This window comes from Echinops telfairi, unplaced genomic scaffold (genome assembly GCF_000313985.2).
Source record: "Echinops telfairi isolate 266 unplaced genomic scaffold, ASM31398v2 ScPeMD7_21;HRSCAF=78, whole genome shotgun sequence".
Taxonomy (NCBI): Eukaryota; Metazoa; Chordata; class Mammalia; order Afrosoricida; family Tenrecidae; genus Echinops; species Echinops telfairi.
Window position 1 is genome coordinate 766,591 of NW_022103918.1, and position 21,768 is coordinate 788,358.

General features: G+C 42.0%; 1 pseudogene; it reads right to left on the minus strand.

Annotated features, from left to right (window-relative positions):
- Nucleotides 1-3,115: 3,115 nt before the first annotated feature.
- LOC101654449 lies at nucleotides 3,116-6,951 on the minus strand (annotated as a pseudogene).
- Between the last annotated feature and the right edge of the window lie 14,817 nt (nucleotides 6,952-21,768).

Sequence of the window (21,768 nt, forward strand, 5' to 3'; positions counted from 1 at the left end):
CTCACTGACCCATAGTGCTACGAGGGACAACCCTGGAGGCACAGTGTGGGAGTTGTGCCCGATCTGACTCTACCACATCATGGCGAAACACTAAAGGCATGTAACAGAGCAGTAATGAAGACCTTGGAGAATACCAAAAATAGACTTTGGAGCCAGAGTGTGGCACCCCATCAGACTGGACAGGAAAATACTCCTAAAGGTCAACAAACAGACCTGGAACTATTAATAGGCTGTTCTTTTATTGGTTGTTGGGTTTTTGTTGTTGTTGTTTTGTTTTCTTTTGTTGGTTGGTTTTGCTCTGTCTTCTTTTTGTGCTTATTATTGTCTCTGCATGTCAATTTAGATAAGATAGGTGGGATAAACAATTCTCAGGGGAAAACAACATGACCTGTGGTTCTGGGGGGACATGGGAGAGGTGGAGGAAGGGGGAAAGGAAATGGGTGTTAACAAACCCAGAGACAAGGGAACAGCAAGTGATCTGAAATCGATAGCAAGGAAGGTGTAGGAGGCCTGGTAGGGCTTGATCAAGAGTAATGTAACCTAGAGGAATTACTGAAACCCATTGAAGGTCGAACATGATAGTGGGACAAGAGGAAAGTAAAAGGAAATAGAGGAAAGAACTAGTGGGCAAATGGGAATTTATAGAGGTTTAAAATAGGCATTTACACATGTAAAAATATTTACATATAATGATAGGGAAATAGATCTATGCACACATATTTATATGTTAAGTATTAAGGTAGCAGATGGATATTGGGCCCCTACTTAAGTACTCCCTCAACACAAGAACACTTTGTTCTAATGACCTGGCATTCTGTGATGCTCAGCTTTCCAACACGTCACTGAAGACAAAAATGGGTGCATAAGCAAATGTGGTGAAGAAAGCTGATGGTGCCTGGCTATCAAAAAATACAGTGTCCGGGGTCTTAAAGGCTTGAAGATAAACAAGCGACATCTAGCCGAGAAGCAACAAAGTCCACATGGAAGAAACACACCAACCTGTGTGATCATGAGGTATTGATGGGATCAGGTATTAGAAATCAAAGACCCAGAACAAAAAAAAATTTATCAATATGAATGAGGGGGGAATGCAGAGTAGAGACCCAAAGACCATCTATAGACAAATTGGACATCCCCTTACAGAAGGGACACACAGAAGAGATGAGCCAGTCAGGCTGCAGTGTAGCACCGATGAAACATACCATTTTCCTCTAGTTCTTTCATGCTTCCTCCCCCCACTATCATGACCTCAATTCTACCTTACAAACCTGACTAGACCAGAGCATGTACACGGGTACAGTTAAGAGCTGGAAAAACAGGGAATCCAGGACAGATAAACCCCTCAGGACCTATACTGAGGGTAGCAATACTAGGAGGGGAAGGTGAAGGTCGAGGCGAAACGGGGAACTGATCACAAGGATCTATATATAACCCCCTCCCAGGGGAACAGACAACAGAAAAGTGAGTAAAGGGAGACTTCGGTGAGTAAAAGACATGAAAAACTAATAATAATTTATAAATTATGAAGGGTTCATGATGGAGGTAGGGTGGTGGATGAAGGGGAAAAAATGAGGAGCCAGTACCAAGGGCTCCAGTAGAAAGAAAATGTTTTGAGAATGATGATGGCAACAAATGTACAAATGTGCTTGACACAATGGATGTATATGTGGAGTGTGATAAGAATCATTATTTGTACCACAGTTTGCTTCATCAATGTTTACGAGAGTGCTCCAGAAAGTTTGTGGAAAAATGGGATTAAAAGATAATGGTATTCTTTCACGAATTTTTGAAGTTCCCTCATATATTTAGATATTTTTCCTTTCAATTTTGTATTTTAAGTTACAGGTTGGGAACATGCTTGGACAAAAATATCTGAGCATTTCCCTTCTTGCTATGGTGTGACCACTGGGCTGTTGAATTAGATTATGAACTGAATTATGGCCTTGAACAAATTCACGTTAAAGTCCTCACTCCTGGTGCTTGCGGATGTGACGTTGTTTGGCAGCAGGGTCTTTAGAGGCGTTCTTAGTTGACAGGAGGTCGTAATCGAATGGGTGGTGTCCTGTAAAGAAGAGAAGAGCCACAGAGTGACGGAGATGGACCGTGGCCCTATGAAGTTGCATCTGCAAGCTCAGGAACTCCTGGCTCCCAGAGTGAAATGCAGGACAGGGTCTGCCTTCAGAGCAGTTTCCCAAAATGGGCGCTACCGCCCTCTGGTGGTGCTGCGCGCTGGAATGATCCCGCGGGGCTGCAAAGCCCTTACACTTGATCCTGGATTATGGGCTATAGTGCAAGTTTTTAATTGCCGGTGGGGCCGAGTGTGTTTTTTTTCTATTTCAGAAAAGGGGATAGTCAGCTAAATAAGTTTGGGCAAACAGTCTTGCTGAGACAATTTGTACTACTAGCGTCCAGAATGATCTAACAATACTTTTTTTTGTTGTTTACAACTACCTGTTTTGTGATTCTTCGCTCCCTGACCCCGTCCACGATGTTATTTATTTAATTATTTTTGACAGTGAATTTATACAACTCATGTATTATACAATTCAATAGCTCGATCACATTAAGAAGAGTCGTGCAATCATTACAACAATTAACACTAACCAACATTACCCAATTAACCAATCAACCAACAGAATATTTTCTTGCATCTGGTATTCATTGTTATTAGTTCCTCATCTCCCGCTAACTTCTCCTGCCATTCCCCCAAGAAACTAGTAATCCAATTACTCTCTGTATAGATCTCCCTAGCCTGGATTTCATATACAGGAAGTCACACAACAACAATAAAAATCCCCGAACAATAGCAAAGTAAAACAGAAAAACCCAATTTAAAAAAATAAGAAAATATTAAAAACTAGAAACGTTTGAACCAGGTCAAAAATGAGATCAAATGATAAGGTGTTAATTATTATTAATTTGTAAATGAAGAGCAAAAATATTTCATTGCTTTGACCTTGGTTAACCACAAAAAATTGAACTGGTTCACATGCTCTCCCCAAACAAAGAGGAATTTGCTGGAACAGTCCTCTGGGCTTGCAGTCAATTTAAACTCTTGATAAATCAGTCCAAACCCTTCAGGCTACAAACTCTTAAGATGAAGGAATGTGTGTCTTCAGTGTGAGAACTGCCTGCTGTCAAGTGATTTCTTGCTAATATTCCTAAAGAACTTGGACTTTAGGGGTCTTTTGGGCTGTCTGGTAGCAGAATCAAGCCACCTCCCCCTCACTTTTGATGTTCCGCCCGTCATTGCTGCTCACATTCAGATCAACAAAAGGAGGCACCTTGAAAGAAAATTATACAGTAACTTGAGGCCACTTTAAATGCTTGTTTCAGAGAGTGAGAACCATGTGCAAAAATATGACTTATGTTCTCTTAGACTGATTTATGAACGAAGTAGTCCTTTACAGTAAGTTTTTCAAGCTGAGAGTGAATATCCGAAATTTTGGACCAGGAACACTCAAATTCACTGAGTGGAAACTTGGATTGCTTCCAGTAACGAAGAGAACCCCCTTCTGAGAGCAACGTGAGCAAGGCCTGCCCTCTTCCATTGCAGCCTCTGGGGTGACACTCTCAGGGTTGTCTGCAGGGTCACACTGGGCAATGCAGTTGACTTCGGGAATGTCTAGCCCTTAAGATGCCACATCTGTGCACAACAATATCCCGAATCTGCACTGCAGAGTTGGGAAAAATGCGGTTGCTCCCTTAGTTTGCTTCTGTTTTCCATGAATGACCGAGGCAGGCACATCAATGCAGTTCAGTGGTATTGAACAGACTTGCCGGCTGAAAAGAGTACCATTCGTTTCTTCTCATGGTTTCTCTGAAGGATTGTGATGAGCCAAAGGAGTCTTTTCTTAGAGGCACACACCATCCACGGCAGTGTTGGCTTCATCATCATCAACAGCAACTTACAAGGGCTCCCTTTTCAGAAAAATCCTCAACGCATCTTCAACTTTTCGAGGGTGAGTGGCAGAAAAAAGTATGGTTTGTCTGCGGAATTTAATAATTTGCTGTAATTCCTCTTCAAATCCAACACCCAAGATATGATCAGCTTCATCAATAATTGGGCAGTACAGGCATTTATACACAAGCCCTGGTGGCCTCCATCTGGTCCGGGAGGCAGCCTGGCATGGCTGCAACGATGTTAGCAAGTTCCTATGGCTCAGCAGATCCGTAACTGCCCCCACGATCAGCCCACAGGTGTGACTGTGGTGTGTCATTATCTCTTCAGTCCGCATGGCCAGGTCCCTAGTGGGTGAGAGAGTAAGAACGCCTGTTCCATTCCTGGGCATGAATTCTCACTTAATGATGGGCTCAACTCTGGGGATGAGAAACGCGAGTGCTTTACCACTGCCTGCTCAGAGGTCCCGGCCTTCCAGGAGTGGTCTGATACATGTGGGTCGCATTTCAGTCATGTTTGCAAGGCCCATTTCTTTCATCGTGTTTTCCTTGACAACGTTAGCCGGAGAAGTAACTGAAGTTTCTTTAAATGCACCCGCAGTCCCAGGGCAGGCTGGGCACTGCATTAGCCTCTGCCTCCTCATCCGGCTTTTCCATTCTCCGTTCTGCTTTACCTGGAGTCTTGGCGCCATATTCTTTAGACCCCTCCAAGCCTCCAGATGTTGCTTTTTAAAAAGGTGCGGGTAGAAAGGGGGAACCGATTACAAGAATCTCCATCTATCCCCCAGAGAGGGGGGATAACAGAAAGTAGGTGAAGGGAGAGGTCGGACAGTGTAAGACATGACAATATAATAATAATTGATAAATTATCAAGGGTTCATGAGGGAGGGCGGAGGGAGGGGGAAAACGAGCTGTTACCAAGGGCTTAAGTGGAAAAACAAATGTTTTGAGAATGAGGATGGCAACATATGTACAAATGTGCTTGACACAATGGATGTGTGTATGGATTGTGATAAGCGTTGTACGAGCCCCCAATAAAATGATTTTTTAAAAATCAGGCCCAACGGTATACAGTAGTCCACTTTTCTGCTATCATCTTCTTTTTCTTTTACCATTCTGAACTGTAGGTGGTGCTGTTGCTTCCCCATCGGATACAATGGCAGCTTTCTTGGGAGCTTTTAAATCCTTTACATTTTCCGCTGTTTCTTTAGATAAGTCTCCATTTTGGACTCCCGAGAAGCCGGCCTGCATAGACTGTTTAGAGATTGTCTCTCTTTGTTCCATCTGTTGGTGGGGTACATCTCCACTTTGTACTTCTGATACACCCCCCCTTGACGCCCTGGGCTTTAGGTTTCCTTGTCACAATTATAGGGACTGCTTCTCGGCTTCTTGTGCAGGAGTTTCCTCTGTAGGTCGGACATGATGTTGGAGGAACGCCGGGGCCCTTGGCGCTCTTGGAAGGGGTTACTTCTTCCAACCTTCAAGGTGTTTAAATTTATGAAAAGAATAACAATTTATGGTTTATCAAGGATTCATGAGGGTGGGAGGGAGGGAAAAAAGAGGAGCCGATACCAAGGGCTCAAGTAGCAAGAAAATGTCCTGAGAATGATGATGGCAACAAATGTACAAATGTGCTTGACACAATCAATGTATGGATTGTGAGGAGAGCTGTAAGAGCCCCCATGACAATGATTTATAAAAGAAAGAAAAGTGAAACAAAAGGAGATTTTTAAAACCTAACTGTAGCTGCAGTATCCACTTTGCAGCGCTCTCTGCATAGTAACAAGACTAGTCACACCCCATCCTGGATCTACGGCCCAAGGGAATTCCCCGGAGGCGTAATCCACTAGTTTTTTCCCTTCGCTTAAAGACAAAACAAAACTGAAACCACTTTAAAATGGGTCTAAAGAGGTCGAACAGTAAGCTATTACATTTTACCTGAGTGTGTCTGTCTCTGCCACAGTCAACTTTATAATGCTCTCTGTCTGACAACCAGTCGATTCACACCCTTCAACTAGGGGGAGAGGGGAGTCACCAAAATCTTTGTGCATGTGTGCACCCTGCACATACATTTTGGGTTTTCATGGTCATCCATAGCCTTTTGAAAACCAGGTGTTCACAATTTAGGTTCTGATACCATTGTCTTCTTTTGATTTTTATTATCTATAGTCCTTGAACCACACAGGCTGGTGTGCTTCTTCCATGTGGACTTAGTTGATGACTCACTTAGATGAGTGCTTGTTTGAAGATAAGCATTTCAGGCAACAGATGCTATTTTTTCTGATAGCCCGGCAGAATCTAATTTCTTAAAAAAAAAATCATTTTATTGGGGGCTCATACAACTCTTATCACAATCCATACATCCAACCATTGTGTCAAGCACATTTGTACATTTGTTGCTATCATAATTTTCAAAACATTTTGTTTCTACTTGAGCCCTTGGTACCAGCACCTCAATTTTCTACCCTCCCTCTCCCGCCCTCCCTCCCTCATGAACCCTTCATAATTTATTAATTATTATTTTTTCATGTCTTACACTGACCAATGTCTCCCTTCACCCACTTTTCTGTTGTCCATCCTGCTGGGAGGGGTTTATATGTAGGTCATTGTGATCAGTTCCCCCTTTATTACCCCCCCCCCTCTCCCTACCCTCCTGGTATGGCTACTCTCAATATTGGTCCTGAGGGGCTTATCTGTTCTGGATTCTCTGTGTTTCCAGCTCTTATCTGTACCCGTGTACATGCTCTGGTCTAGCCGGAATTGTAAGGTAGAATTGAGGTCATGATAGTCGGGGGAGGAAGCATTAAAGAACTAGAGGAAAGTTGTGTGTTTCATTGTTGCTTTACTGCACCCTGAGTAACTCATCTCCGCTGGGCAAGCCTTCTGTAAGGGGGTGTCCAATTGCCTACAGAAGGGCATTGGGTCACCACTCCACACTCCTCCTCACAAAGTCTAATTTATTTGCTACACTTTTCTATCTTCATTTTTCGTACCTACACTTTCCATATCTTCAGTGATCTCTCTGTGAGGGAGAGCATCAAGCAGGGCCATGCCATAAGATGGAATTGTGCTTAGATTGGGGCTAGAACTAAGTGCTAGCCCCAAATCCATTCATTTATTTAAGCCTTATAAAATGCTTTATGTACGTCTTTGGTTCACCTTAGTGTCACCATTGTCCTTTTATGCTACAGAACATTGTTAATCATCCCCCTGGGGCATACAACGATTCTATAGATAATGTCATTCATTTAGACAGTGGTATAGAATTTAAAACACTGTGGAGAAAAGGAAATTTTATAAATATAAGCCAGTTACAAACCAAAATACATGAATTGTTGACTTGTACACATTAAACTCTTGACTGTAATCTATTTCAACAAACCATGGGGGATGGTGATAGTACAACACTTTCAATAATATTAATTCACAAAGGCAGAACCATGCCTACCAACTTAATACATGTCATCATAAAGCAAAGAGGGCATTACAATAATAAGTACATGGTGGTTCTGGGTCACCATTCACTGGACACCCTCAAGCAAGAGATTTGAACTGAGGTCCCATGACCATCAGTTCTATACCCTTGGGATATGAGTCATCTGCTTCTTCTCACACGAGGGAGATTCAGCCTTAAGTCTAACAGCAACATTGAACCCTTCTGATGTGGTCTATGAAGGATGTTGTACACCTTGAAGGAACAGAGTCTAAAGTGCCAATTGTTTCATTGGTGCTATACTGCACCCCTAAAAATCATTTTATAGGGGGCTCTTATAGCTCTTATAACATCAATTGTTTCAAGCATATTTGTATGTATGTTACCACCATGATTTTCTTTTCTTTTAAAAATCATTATATTGGGGGCTCATATAACTCTTATCCCAATCCATACATCCATCCATTGTGTCAAGCATATTTGTACATTTGTTGCCATGATCATTTTCTAAACATTTACTAAATGTTTAGAACATTTCTAAACATTTGAGCCCTTGGTATCAGCTCCTCTCTTTTTTCCCCTCCCCCCTCTCCAACCCTCGTGACCCTTTCATAACTTAAACATAATTATTGTTTTCATGTCTCCTACCGACTGCTCTCTCCCTTCACTCACCTTTCTGTTGTTTGTCCCCCTGTGGGCGGGTGGTGGTGGCGGCTATGTGTCAATCATTGCAATCAGTTCCCCTTTCCTCCCCTTCTCTCTCTATCTTCCCCCTACCCTCCTGGTATCACTACTGCCATTCCTGTTCCTGAGGGGTTTCTCTGACCTGGATTCCTGGTGTCATGAGCTCTTATTTGTACCAGTGTAGGTGCTCAGGCCTAGCCAGAACTGAGAGGCAGTACTAGGGTCATGATTGTGGGGGGTGAGGAAGCCTCAAGGAACCAGAGGAATAGTGTGTGTTTCATTGGTGCTATACTGTGGAGCCTGTTTGACTCATCCCTTCCTTGTGACCCTTCTGTGAGGGGATTCCCTATTGTCTAAAGATGGGTTGTGGGTCTCTGCTCTTACCCCCCCCTCATTCTCAACAATATGGTTTTATTGGGTTTGTTTGTTTATTTTGGGTCTTCTGGTGCCTGTTACCTGGTCCTATTGACAGCTCATGATCACAGAGGCTGGTGTACTTCTTTCATTTAGGCTTGCTACATCTCTGCTAGATGGCTGCTTGTTTAACTTCAAGACCCCAGGTGCTATTTTTTGATAGTTGGGCACCATCAGCTTTCTTCCCCACTTTTTCTTAAACACCCATATGTCTTCAGCGATCATGTCAGGAGAGTGAGCATCACAGAGTGCCAAGTTGTTAGAACAAAATGTTCTTACGTTGAGGGAGGGCTTGAGCAGAGGCCCACTTCCTCAATGTATTGCCATATAAATATATGTTCCTAGGCTAGGCCAATACCTCTATTTTTATGAATTAATATATTTTTTTAGGGATGGTGTTCCACTGTGTGTATGTACCAGAGATTTTAAATCTGTTCTTCTACTGGTTGGGCTGTTTTACTATTGGGAACTGTGCTGCAATGAACGTGGGAGAGCACACATCTGTTTGTGTTTTGTCTCTTATTTCTTTGGGGTATAGGTATTTTGGGTCATATGGTATTTCTATCCCTAGGTGTTTAAAGTGGCACTATAGCACTTTCTGCAGTGGTTGTACATATTTACACGCCCACCAACAATGTATAAGCGTTCCAATCTCTCCACACCTTCTCTCCATTTTTAAAAACTGGGCCATGGTTTTGGGATTGTATGATTGTTTGTTACTCTTTGTAGCCCTAGGAAACTTATAGTACGGGATGTATACGTTTTGGTCTTATTTATGACAAACAGCAGAATGATATGAAAGCACCCCTTTAAAATCTATTATATTAAGATTTCACAACACGATGTGTTAATATGGGACATTGAGCTTTGTAAAGGGCACGAGAATTGGTGAAAACTTGACGACCGAGTTAGTTCCAAAATCCCTTTACAATGTGTTTTGCGTCCTCGACCCTGGCAAAATGAAAGGAGATGGTAATAATTACCTTTATTGAGAACAGACGGTGTTTCTGGGCCCCTCGGTGCATTTGTCTCAAGCTATTAGGCAACTGTGAGAAGATTTAACCTCTACTTTACAGATGCAGTTTCTGAGCTCCAGTGAGGATAAGTAATTTGTCGGGAATATAGGTATATTCCTGAGGTTCACTGTCTTCTAAAAATTTACATTGGTTCCCAACTCTTATTTGGTTTACCTCCCCCTTTTCAGACCCCCCCCCCCAAATACTCGGCACCCCACGGAAGGGGAGGCTTTTGTATTATGCGCCAGTTTTCCAGTTTTCCTGGGTCGTTGTAGCCCCCCAGGGTGTGGTAATCGCCCACTTTGGGAAACGCTGCAAATGTAATTTTCTTGTTTATATTTTATTAATAAAGCTTTTGCTAGTTTTCCCAACGTGATTGCCGCTTCTCTAATATAGCCACTAGAGGGAAGCAGGAACCATTTTCTGAAGGTCACTTGTAGCCTGGGATGGGAGAAGCTGAGAGGGAAGGAGGTGGGAGGTTAGAAGAGAGCAAGGCTCTTGGAGGGGGAAAGAGGAGAATCAACAATATCAACTGGAGTAAGGGAAATATGGAGGTCTACAGTGCGAGTATGCATACGTTTTTGAAAAAAAAAGATTACAATGTTTTGAGTATTAAAAAAAATGTTTCCCCTTCGCCAGATCATTTAGTATTTGACAATAAGGAGCCCTTCATAATCTTGAAATGATGACGTGCCAGGCTATTCACTGAAAGATCACCCCGGAGACCGGCCTCCACGAAGACTGTTGTTTTAGGGGTCTTGGGGCTGGGTTCTGACTCACAGCATCCGCGTGTCCGCCAGCGCCGTCTTCACAGCCATGGCTGTTTCCGCTCAGAACTGTGGCCACGCTGTCAACTCATCTTTGCGGAGGGCCTTTCACCTTTTTGCTGAACCTCTATTAAGCACGGTGTCCTTCTTCAGGGACTAATCTCTCCCGATAACATCCAGAGAATGGGAGACAAAATGAAGATGAAAGATTAGGAAACCTCCTCAGGCCGTTCTGCTCTGTTGTGTAGGACCTCCATGAGCAATACAAACATGGACTGTCTACGCATGACCCCGGGGAAGTCAGATCTCGTCAGAAATGAAATGGAACACTTGGAGATAGGTCTCTTAGGCATTAGTGAACCAAGATGGATTGGTGTTAGTCATTTAGAATCTGGAAATCATATGGTTTATATGCCAGGAAGGACACACTGTAGAGGAATAATGTCAAATTCATTGTCAAGAGAACATTTCAAATCTATCCCGAAGGACAAGGCTGCCAGTGATAGGCTAATATCTATATGTCTACAAGGAAGGTCATCAAATTGATGCACTAGTGACTAATGCCAAAGATGAAGAAATTGATGATTGTGACCGATATCTGCAGCTTGAAATGGATCAAACCTGCAATCAAGATGCCTTGAGAATGCTCGGTGACAGGAATGAGAACGGTGAAACCAAACAAGGACTGCTAGTTGGAAACTATGGCCTTGGTGATTGAAATGGTGCAGGGGATTATGTGATAGAATTTTGCAAGACCAGCAACCTTTTGATTGGAAATATCCTTTTTTCAACAGCATAAATGGTGGTTATACACATGAGCCTTACCAGATAGCATATGCAAAAATCAAATTGATTACATCTATGGAAAGAAATGACGGAGAAGCTGACTATAATCAGGCAGAACAAGGCAGAACACACCGTCAGTCATTCAAGGGCAACTCCACGTTGACTCACTCACTGCCATTGAGTCTATTCGGACACCTGCTGATGCCAGGACAGAGAAGAACTGCTTCTGTGGGTTTCCAAAACTGTACCGCTTTAATGGAGCAGACAACCTCACCGTTACCCCTTGAAGTGGCCAGTAGGATTCAAAGTCAGTCTTGCTGTTAGCAGCCCAGTGTGTAACCCACCTCACCACAAGGGCTCCTTAATTTCAAACTGAAGATGAATAAAGTTAAAATAACCCATGAGAGCAAAGCATAACTTTGAGTCCATTCCATCTGAATTTAAAGACTATTTCAAGACTAGATTAGCTACACATAATATTAATGACCAAAGATCAGATAAGTTGTGAGATGATGCTAAGGATATCATACGTGAACAAGCAAAAAGTCATATTATTTAAGACAGGAAAGAAAGACAAGATCAAAACAGATGTCAGGAGGCATATGCAACTCTTAACTCTAGAGAAGTTAAGTCATCAGAGCACTTATAGGAGATTTCAAAATAAAGAATTGTAACAAAATATGCCAAGACCTAGGACTAAGTAAATCAAAAGGGAAGGTCATGCTCAACATTTCCCAATCTGAAAGGACTGAAGAAAAAAAAAATCTTGCTCCTCAAGTTGCAACATAAAAAGGATTCTATGGGCAAAGTATTGAACAACATAGGAAGGATGAAAAGAAGATTAAAGTAATACAGTCACTGTGAGATTTCAGGGAGCCCTGTTGGCACAGAGGGGAAAGTGATGGGCTGCCATTTGAAGGGTCAGCAGTTTGAAAAATCACCAGCCATTCCATGGGAGAAAGATGACGCTTTCTACTCTTCTAAACATTTACAATCATGGAAACCCACTCTGTTCTTCAGGGTCTCCCTGAGTCAATTGACTGGATGGCAGTGAGTTTCCATTTCAGGAGATAGCATAGAACGAAGAATTGATGGGATTGAAGGAAGAAGTTCAAACTGCGCTGACAGTGTTGAAGAGATCCTATCTGTGCCCATTCCAAAAAAAGGTAACCCAACAGAATATGCAAATTTTGAACAATATCATTCATATCACATTCAAAGACATTTTACTGAAGTCAGCTTTAAAAAGGTGCAGCCAGGAATAAACTCAAGGTGGATCACAGACCTTGAGGTAAACCCCCAAACTATTAGGGCCATCAATGAGGGAATTGGGGCAAACCTGAGATCTTTGGCACAGAGAATAATACATAGGCTATCAGAAATGGGGAAGGACACAAATACAGAGGAGGCACAAATTGTCAAGTGGGATATACTGAAGATAAAACACCTATGCTCATTGAAAGAATTCACCAGGAGAGTAATAAGAGAGCCCACAGACTGGGAAAATATCTTTAGCAATGACACATCAGACAAATCAGCAATACTTTGATAGCTTACAATAAGAAAAAAACTAATTGCCCACTGAGGAGATGGGCAAAGGACCTGAGCAGAAGTTTCACAAGGACAGAAATTCGAATGGCCAATAAACATATGAGAAAATGTTCCCTATCATTAGTCATAAGAGAAATGCAAATTAAACAACTATGAGATATCACCTAACACCCTCAAAGATAGCCTAATTCAAATACTCAGAAAGTAATAAGTGTTGGAGGGACTGTGGGGGAGATAGGAACTCTCGTCCACTGCTAGTGGACCTGTAGGTATGTACAGCCATTATGGAAATCGATTTGGTGCTGTCTATATGGAAATTGAGCTACCATATGACATATTGCATTAGGCATATCTGCTGCAAATGACCTCTTTAAAGTTTTTAAAAAACAAAGATGTCACCTTGGGGACCGAGGTGTTCCTGATCTAAGCCATGTTCTTTTCAATGGCCTCATATGCATGCGAACACCAGTTAATGAATGAGAAAGAATAAACGACAGTTATGGGCTGCCTTTTAAAACAACATCAGTCTCAATTGCAGATGGCTGGAACCATATGACTACTGAGCCTCCAGGATTCACCCAGGGCTCAGGCTCACCAAATTTGTTCTAAACAAAAGGGTATATGAGTGTTTACTTGCTTACCTGACATTCTCAAACACTCTACTCACCCAAATATTGAGACACTCCCAGAGTTGTGTTGGATCCTGTGTCCCCAAAGCTGGGGTCAGGCCCAATTACATCTCTTAGCCTGTGAGATGGTCTTCCAAACCTCTTATGTAGTTGTTGTTAGGTGCTATACAAGCTGTTCTGACATATAGCAATCCTATGCTCCACAGAGCAAAATACTGTTGACCACACAGTTGAATACCTTGGCAAAATCATTATGTTTGAGTCCCTTGTTGCAGCCACTGTGTCAACCCATCAATTTTTCACTCACCTTCTACATTACCAAGCACAATGTCCTTTTCCAGGGACTGGGCTCTCATAATAACATGTCTAAAGTGTGTGAGATGAAGTTGCACCATGATCCCTCCTAGGGTGCTTTCTTTTGGTACTTCTTTCAAGACAGATTGGCTTGTTCTTTAGACTTTGCCAACACCAAAATTCAAATACATCAACTGGTCTCCAGTCTTCCTTAGTCAATGTTTAACATATAAAGCCGTTGAAAACATCATGGCTCACATCAGGTACTCCTCAGTCTTCAAAGGGACAACCTTGCTCTTGACCACTTGTGCAGCAGGTTTGCCCAATGCAATATGTCATTTGACTTCTTGACTGCTGCTTCCATGAACATTGACTATGGATCTGGACAAAATGAAATCCTTGACAACTTTGATATTTTCTTCCCTTACCATGAGGTTTCCTGGTCCAGTTGTGAGGATTTTGGTTTTTGTTACATTGAGTTGTAAATGTAAATGTAAGCCTACCCATTCTGTAGGCTGCAGTCCTTGATGCTCATCAGCGAATGCTTCAGATCCTCCTTTACAGCAAGCAAAGTTGTGTCATCTGCATATTGCTGGCAGTTAATAAGCTTCTTGCCAATCCAACTTTAGGTAGCCCAACTTCTCAGATTATTTGCTCAGCATACAGATTAAATACATTTGATTAAAGGATACAGCCCAATGTATACCTTTACTGATTTTAATGATGCAACAGTCACTGTTTTGTTCATATGACTGCATCTTGGTCTCATGAGCACAATAGATTGCTATGGAATTCTTTTCAGTGTTATCCAAAGTTTTTTTTGTTATCATGATCACACAGTTGAATACCTTGTGAGGTAGCTAGTTTATTGTGCCAACCTGGCTGAAAAACACATGTAGGGTTAATTGAAGGCAGAGAGATAAGTGGCTCAGTGAGCCTCACCTTTCTAGTTCTCGGGTCTCTTGCTTTCTGATGGTCGGACCAGGGTGCAGCTGCCTTAGACAGTTTCCTGCTTCAGCCAGCAAGACTCACTTCCTGCAAGACATCCCTGAGGAGAAGCCACATGGACCTACCCCAATGCAACCCTGGGTGCTGAAGCAGCCGTGTGGAGACCCTGCCAGCACTGAGATGCTTACATGCTCACTGACTCGGCTTTCCTCCTGCAGTCGGCGTCATTGCGTGTTTTTTGTGAGATGGAGGAGGACTTTGTGGATTGGTGTCGGACATATGGGTGGATGTTGGACTTGTGGGCTTGGGCAGCACTGGGTTGGGATGTTTTCTTGATGCACACTTCACCTTTATATAAAACTCTCTCTCATACACGAGTTTCTGTGGATTTGTTTCTCTAGAGTACCCAGACTGACACACCTTGGCATAGACAATAAACAATGAACATCACTCCAGTGATCCTTGCTTTCAGCCAAGATCTATCGGACATCAGCAATGATATCCTTTGTGCTGCATCCTCTTCTGCATCCAGCTTGAATTTCTGGCAGCTGTCAATGTACTGCTACAATAGTTATTAAATGTCAGCAGACATTTACTCGTATGTGATATTAATGATATTGTTCTATAATTTGCATTATTTTGGATCATCTTTCTTTGGAATGGGCACACATATAAATCTCTTGCAGTCAGTTGTTTAGGTAACTGTCTTACAAATTTCCTGACCTAGACGAATGAGTGCTTCCAGTGCTTCATCTACTTGCTGAAACATTTCAGTTGGTAGTCTGCCAACTCCTGGAATCTTGTTTTTCTCTAAGGCCTTCACTATGTGTAGACTTCTTGTTTTTTACATCATGTATTACTCTTTTGGTACACTGACTCTGTGTACTCCTTTCACCTTCTTTTGATGCTGTCAAAATATTAGTTCATTTAATATTTTGCCCATAGAATCTTTCAACTCAGAGCTTGAATTTTTTTCTTCAATTCCATTCACCTTCACTTAGGCTGTGAGTTTTCTTGCTTTTTAACTAACTGCAGGTATTTGCACATTGTATCAGAATACATTACTGTGTTTTCCCAAGAGCCACTAGTAATTCTATCTCTGTCCGGTTCCGTGGCCTTTCTGCTGGTGTAACCTGCTCTAAGTTCCCTAGTCACTGGACACCCTTCCATGCACCATTTCATTTCAAAGACATTATTACCCTTGTCAGAAAATACACACATGTATCAACATAAGAAGTGGGTCGAATTATAACAATTTAATAAAATGTTGGTTTGTGTGTTAAGCTGGGTTTGACTACAAAAACAAATCCAGTAACACTCATATATGTGTAAGAAAGAGCTTTCTATCAAGAAGTAATTATATATCAAGAGAACATCCCTGCCCATTCCAACTCAAATCTGTAAGTCCAGTACTAGTCCATAAATTCCATTTCAGACCAACGCAGTCTGCAGAATGCAATAATATCACAGGTTGGAGGGTACAAAATCATGTGGATCCAGTGGCGGTAGATGCATCGCAGGGCTCTGGCAGCAACAGGGCCAGCCAGCAGGAAGGTGAAGGCAGAGAGAGAAGGAAGCTGCCCAGGAACCTCCTTATGAGAAGGCCACGTTCACCAGGAGGCACCACAGGCTGTGACCTGAGTGACAGGTTGACTACCACCCTACACTATTATATATCTTCACGTGGACATGAAATTACAGGTACCACACTTGGTAAAAATTTTAATCTCATTTTCATTTTTCTTTTCTTATTTACTTTTCATTTTATACTTTAAAATTATACAATTTAAATACAATTATTATTTTTTTGAGGGAAATGGTTTTGAACAAGTGATTTATTGAAAATGTCACCTTCCCAAGCAATACAGTTCCTGAGCTGACAATAGTCGCCCACTTTTTTTAAGTTTAGAAGCTTCATTCATTCATTCAATAAATACTGTTGAGGGTCAACTGTCGTGTCCCACATTTAAAAATATTATATGAAAAAAAGAAGTGAGAATGGGAGAGGTTAAATTAAATGATACAATGAGTATATAGTAGCCAAGCAATTGTAAATAATAATGAAGCATTGGACCTAATGGAAATTGTTAGGAAATTTATTTCAACAGTGTCTCCTTACTGAGAATGCACATCGTTTCTGTAGTCTTCCTTGCCCAAACTGCCTAGCCTGAGTCAAGTCATCAGGAAATAATAAATGGACAAGCCCCACCTGAGAGATAATTCTATAAAATAATTGGCCATTATTTTTATTGTCAAAATAAAAGAAACAAACAAAACAAAGTCTCAGAAAATCTTCCAGTTTATAGACTTGATAAATATGCAAATGTTAACCCTGGAAGATAGCTCTAAAGGCATTTTTGGAACAGTTGGTGAAACTTGAACTCAGATTGCAAATTATGTAAGAGAATTCTATAATGTTAAATTTCTTGGTATTGATCATAGTACTATGCTTATATGCTTGTTTTTTATAAAATAAACACAAAAGTATTTAGGAGTTGAAGGACTGTGATCTGCAACTTTCGCTCTTTTGGTTTAGAAAAATAAGAGCAGGAAAATGGTATGGGGGTCACATATGACCTCCAACAGTTCCCAAGTGAGATAGTTAAAGTTTATTGTGCCAACCTGGCTGATAAACACATGTGGGGTTAATGGAAGGGCAGAGAGATAATGGCTTGGTGAACCTGGCCTTTATAGTTCTTGGGTCTCTTGCTTTGTGATGGTCAGACCAGGGTGCAGCTGCCTTAGCCAGTTCCCTGCTTCAGCCGGCAAGGTTCACTTCCTGCAAGACATCCCCAAGGAGAAGCTACATGGACCTACTCTAATGCAGCCCTGGATGCTGGAGCAGCCATGTGGAGACCCTTGCCACCACTGAGATGCTTACAGGTTCACTGATTTGGCTTTCCTCCTGTAGTCAGTGTTATAGTGTGTATTTTATGAGATGGAGGAGGACTTTGTGGATTGGTGTCGAACATATGGGTTAATATTGGACTTGTGGGCTTGGGCAGCACTAGGTTGGATGTTTTCTTGATGTGCACTTATCTTTCACATAAAACTCTCCCTTATACATATGGGTTTCTGTGGATTTGCTTCTCTAATGTACCCAGACCAACACACCAAGAATGATTGCAGTGGTCAGACATGGGTCCCCCCTCCATTTCTTTTTGTCCTATTGTGACACCAACCTTCCATTCCCTTCCATGGCCCTCTACTTCTGTGACTAGTTTTGGTAATTTATTGCAAAAGTCACACAGAACTCACAGATGATAGTCATGATTATGGGATTAATGAATCCTGGTAGTCATGATTATAGGGAAGTTAAAAAGTTAGCATTCAGGTGACATATACTCATGAGACAATAGTTCAATCAGTTTTCCCTCTGCTATTCCCACAGACAGACCTCTTCCTGGTCCTCAGTTTCTTGGTCTCACTTCTGTCCTGATCCCACAGTATTACAAAGTTCTTTTAAGGGCTGCCAATATATGCTGCCCAAAGGGCATGCCACTCCTCTGTGAGCCTCAAGCTGAAGGTACTCAGCTCCGGATCTGTGCACCACCAAAGCCAGTTCCCCAAAATACGTGGCCAGAGGCACACCACTTCACAAATCAGCCTCCTGCCCCAAAGCACTTGCCTCTGTGGCTGGGAAGTCCACCAATCTACCTCATGCTCTGGCTCCTACTTCTGCTGGTGCTGCTCCCCTGGGGTCAAGTTATCGCCTAGATTAAGACATCTGTAGTGCAGGGATCTTAGGATCCAAGTTCGGCAGGCTAGGTGGCAGGTCAGATGGCAGGCTGCTGATGACTCCCAACACAATCAGGCATTAACTCAAATCCAAAAAGAATCAGAGGTCGATGAGCAAGATGCAGGATCCAGACCCAGCACAAACAACTAAGCTTTTCTATATCATCTGTTTTTATAGGAAGTATATGACATCTAAGAGGAAACTTCTTTTGAATTGCTTCAGGGCTGTGACTTGAGTAAACCCCTAAGAAGACTTCAATCTTCTTACAACGGATTGGCTCATAACTGCAGATCCATTATAGAGTTGATTACATCGTGTTAGGTCACATTGAGAGGGATTAATGGCTTTAACTGCCAAACCAGCCTGACTCGGGCAAGGTGAAATAAACCTATCACAGTGTGCATAAAACAAAAACAAACAAGAGTCCAACCAAAACAGTTGCTTCTCAGAGGATCTGCTGGGCCAGTTAAATTCAAGGCAGAGAGATCAGTTCTGAGGTAATGGTGATTATTTTTTGAGATTCCAAAGGGAGTAATTTTGATAGATTTTCTTGAGGGACACAAGACAATCATAGGAGCTTATAATGAATAGTGTTAATAAAATCGGAAATGACATTGGTGAGAAAAAGACCAGGAAAATTGAGCTGAGGAAATTTTTCCTATCATGATAAGCTAGCTGCTGATGCTTTGAGGATAGCGAGGGCTGGCCTATGAGAATCTCACCCCATCCACACTACAGCCCTCCGCGTGTCCCTCCAGACTTCTTTGTAACCACATGCAAAGAACAACAAAAAGGTCATGAGTTTGAGTTTCTCAAAGGTGCTGAAACTGCCTGTTTGATGTGGTTGCATAGAAGAGTGTAAAATTCTTCAGGGAAGGGTTAGAGAAATGGAAACCCCACTTTCAGAAGTGAATAGACCTTGAAGGAAGGTATGTTGAGAAAGAATAGCTTCATATGTTATTTTTGTTTTAAAAAGGTGTCTATGATATTGTACCAATACCTTTTGTTTTACCATGGCACACATATGTATTTGTACACATTTGAGTGCACAATTCATATTTTTTGGGTATTACTTTATGATACAGACTTTTCTATTAGATTGCATTTTTGAATTTTTCCCTACTTAAACATTTGTTTTGATTGAAGCGCAGGTTGTTGTTTTTCACCTCTGTGGAGCTTGATCAATAGTTGGAGCCTTATAATCAATAACAGCAATTCCCTGTACTTCATGTATTTGTAGTTATAAATCCAGTCCTGTGCTTATACTAGCACCCAGGCTCTTTTGAAATGAAGACTCTTTTGTTTTGGCAAATTGACTGTATTCTTTTTAGTATCCTTGCTTTCCATTTTTCCATTTTTCCAAGGCTCGTTCATAGGTCATATTTCTCCCTTTACTTCCTGTATGATGTGTTTCTCTTATTTGGGGTTGATACTTGCTGTTAGTTGCCAAGTTGGCCCTGGCGCCTTGCAGCTCCATGTGTGTGGAGTTGAACAGCTTCCTCGGGCTTTGAAGGCTGTGACCTTTCAGAAATAAACCATCAGGCATGTTGTTTGAGGCACCTCTTGGTGGGTTCAAACCCAGCTTAACTGTGTGTAAAACCCCCTCCTCGCTCCCTGGGGACTCGTATCCATTGCTAGCTAGTTGATTGTGATTTATAGTAACTCCATGTGATATGGAGAACAGGGAGGTTTTCTGGTTTGTTAGTCTGGGTACTCTAGAGAAACAAATCCACAGAAACTCATGTATAAGACAGAGTTTTATATAAAGATTAAGTGCACATCAAGAAAACATCCCAACCCAGTGCTGCCCAAGCCCACAAGTCCAACATTAACCCATATGTCCAACACCAATCCACAAAGGCCTCCTCCATCTCACAAAACACACACAATGATGCCGACTGTAGGAGGAAAGCCGAATCAGTGAGTGTATAAGCATCTCAGCATTGGCAGGAGTCTCCACATGGCTGCTCCAGCACCCAGGGCTGCATCGAGGTGGGTCCTTGTGGCCTTTTCCTCAGGGGTGTCTTGCAGGAAGTCAACCTTGCCAGCTGAAGCAGGGAACTGGCTAAGGCAGCTGCACCCTGGTCCGACCATCAGAAAGCAAGAAAGCCGAGAACTAGAAAGGCGAGGCTCACCGAACCATTTATCCCTCTACCCTTCAATTAACCCCACATGTGTTTATCGGTCAGGTTGGCACAACAAACTAACAAACTTACCTAGCTATCATCTTTATGGAAGTAGATAATCAGGCCTTTCTTCCTCAGTGATTCTGGGTGGGTTTGAACCGTCAACTTTTATGTTGGTAGCAGATCACAAACCATTTGTACCACCCAGCGGAGTGTTATTAGAGGAGATGAACTTTGCTTTTCTTCTGATGGGTCATGGTGAGTAAATGTTTCTCATGGCTCAGAAGCCTGCCTCTGGAAGTTTTCTTTTAATCTCTGTTCCTGACCAAGAGTGCTTCTTACTTCTGGTATTTCACTCCCTAAACATAACTAACATTGTCCTCAGCCCCCAGTGTATCTTGAAATTTTTATAGCCTTAGTTCTCTTCTAAAAATTGATGCCCCTTTCCCCGCTGGTCAGGTTCCTTTCTCTGTGAGGAGAGGAGGAGGCTGGTGTCCCTGTGTGTGGTAATTCCTGGGCGGTGGGAAGAGTGAGTTCTGTTTTCATGGATGAGGGAGGGGATTTATCCTAATGCCTTGCTGCATCAGTTTTTCCTCTTAGGGTCTATGAGTATCAGAGATTAAATCCATATCACCCCTTTAAAGATTAGTTTTCTTTCAAAAACTCTCATTATCCACTTAAAAACTTCCATCTCGCCCATGAATATAATGTTGGTCTTATCCCTAGATCAGTATACCTCTGACCTTATTCTAACAGCCTCTGGTCTCCCCTGGCTCTGAGACACACTGCCCATCTTCTAACATCGATAAATAATGAAGCTTACAAGCAAAATTACATTTCTTTAGTCACTAAGTTCTTCTCACTGTATCTAGAGGGGCATGTGTTATTCTACCTGATCCCAAATGTACAACTTTATAAAATAACACTTATCCTATGGTTAAGTTTCTTCAATTCCAAATACAATGACCTTTGTATGGATGAATTTACCACATTTCATCTTCCTTTCTAAGAGTTGAGGATGCAATTCCTTTCCTCCAAGTTTTCACTGTCCAAACGCAACATTTGACTCCACTCTTCCTCATGGCTTCCAGACGATCACACTGGCCGTGCTGTGCTCTCTGAGTTCCAGGAAGTCACTGACCCTCATGAAAGGTTGCAACAGAACAGTACACATGTGCTTAATTAGTGGAGCTAAATGCTTCCTTTGTCTGAACACTATCCTTCCACTGATGCTACTTAAGGTGAAGCCGTTTTTCTATCTATTTTTTTAAGTCGAATGCATTTTCTTTTTTTTTTTTAAATCATTTTATTAGGGGCTCATGCAACTCTTATCACAATCCATACATACGTCAATTGTGTAAAGCACATTTGTACATTCATTGTCCTCATCATTCTCAAAACATTGCCTCTCCACTTAAGCCCCCAGCATTAGGTCCTCATTTTCCCCCTCCCGCTCCCCTCTCCCTCATGAGCCCTTGATA